The 1,931-nt window shown below is 38.6% G+C and overlaps 1 protein-coding gene across 11 annotated transcripts in view; it reads left to right on the top strand.

The window, feature by feature from the left end:
* dlg1a (discs large MAGUK scaffold protein 1a) overlaps positions 1-1,931 on the top strand; it is a 117,318-nt gene that overhangs the window by 102,192 nt on the left and 13,195 nt on the right. The gene's annotated exons all lie outside the window — the stretch shown is intronic.

Here is a 1,931-nt window from a genome sequence, read left to right as displayed (position 1 = left end):
ACACACACACACACACTGGCCAGTCTAAAGCACTGCAACAATTTCTGTGTGTTCCTTCACTCTCGTAATCCGATTTCAGAGGATCCCACATAGGAATTGAATTGACTTTAATACTGAGAAGAGGTAATATTACATTATGTTATGTTACATTCACATAGATGTAGCCTTAATAACACCACACACTATCCATCAGTGTAACCTGGCTGCTGCAAAAATCATTTGGGATGTGTGAAACCCCTAAAATGAGAGCACTCTTGTTTGTTTTCTTCTATGAGCTTATTTATATACTCACATCTGACAGCTGCCCTTTATTTACTCTTGTATGTATATGTGGACCCACTAATGTAAATGTACCCTGAACTTCATATCTTGTATGTCCTGTAACCTTTCACATGCTGTCTCCTTCTCTTATGTCCTTTACTAATTTAGAACATTTTAATTTCTAATGATAATACGGAAACAGCTCTAAATGTCTCATTAAGTTGTGATAGCATCAAAATCGCTATTTTTAGAAGACAAAAAAGGCTCAACAAGATGACACAACATAAAATTTTGCTTGAAGTATCACCACGGGCTCTACACATAAACCTTGAGAACCTTGTTTGTTTACACAAACTTTATTAAAAAAGGTTTTAACAACTCATTGTAACTGTTGGTTTTTCCAGTCGCCGTCCATCTAGCCAGTCAAAAATAGTCGATCTCCGAACGCAACATAACAGAGAGGAGAGTAAAGATGGAAAGCTTAGTTCCATATAAATGCACAGATAATTTGTTGTTTTGTCGTTATTGAAAAACAAGATTGACCTCGTAATTGAAAAGGAGCCTCATAAAAGAATGACAAGATGATGGCTAGCGTAAACAACAAGTGGGTAAGCGAGTGTCCATGAAGCGTACCTCCTATGGCGCCATTTTGATGCTATCAAGCCATCACCCGCCCTTAGCATCCCATTGACTGCCATTCATTTTGGCGCCACTTTGACAGGGAAAAACTTTACATCGGAAGTGTTTAAAGACTCTATTTGTTTTTTCCAAAGAAACACGACAATGTTTTAAAGGCTCCATTACCCTGTATCTCACGTTATGACTTCGTAACAAACGTTTTTGTAAAAATAGGCTAACAATTGTGTCATAACCACGCAACATGTATAAACAGTAAGGCAATCATACTAATAAATACAATAAATTTTTTTCAGCAGATGTCTTAGTTACAACACAATGGAAATAGCAAAACAATTGTGTGTTTATCTCTGCGGACGGGATATATTTAATTTGGGAAATTGCATGGTCTCTACAAAGCCACAGCTCAAATTGTCTGGCTGACTAAACCGAGATGGACCCATCTACTAGCAATGGGGGCCGAGACTGAAAGAACTACATGGAGCTAAAGGGGAAAATAGGCACCAAACAAGCCACTTAAAATGTTGCTGTTTTTTCATGAATACAAAAGTTGGGTTACCATCCTTCTAGACTAAAAAAAGTTGGATGACCCTCACCCTCAACAAAGAATAAACAGACATGATCCTCCCCTATTTTCCTCCTGTGGTCCATGCCATAAATACCAAATGGTCCCTTACCGGACATGGGGCCTGCAGGTGCTCTCTGCTAATACTTTCGACCAGTAGTCCCCTGTTTTGAAGTTTCATCTGATTTAATGACCAAGTCACAGTTTAGCAGCCAGCTAACTATATAATGCATCTTATGAAGGTTACCTTTCTCATCTTTAATCTAACATCAATAAAATATGAGGTTGTGTTTTTTTTGTACTGATGTCAGACTCTCTGTGTCTACTTCTCTGTGTGATTTTCTCTCTCAGTGTCTCCTTCCCTGTCTATGTTCTGTTTTATTGATGAAGGCAGTAGGGACTTTAGGGGATGCCAGTTATTTCAGCTCTAGTTCCTTTGCGCACGCACACACACACACACACACACACA

The sequence above is a fragment of the Etheostoma spectabile genome, chromosome 9 (genome assembly GCF_008692095.1).
Source record: "Etheostoma spectabile isolate EspeVRDwgs_2016 chromosome 9, UIUC_Espe_1.0, whole genome shotgun sequence".
NCBI lineage: Eukaryota > Metazoa > Chordata > Actinopteri > Perciformes > Percidae > Etheostoma > Etheostoma spectabile.
This window is presented reverse-complemented; position numbering and strand designations above follow the sequence as displayed.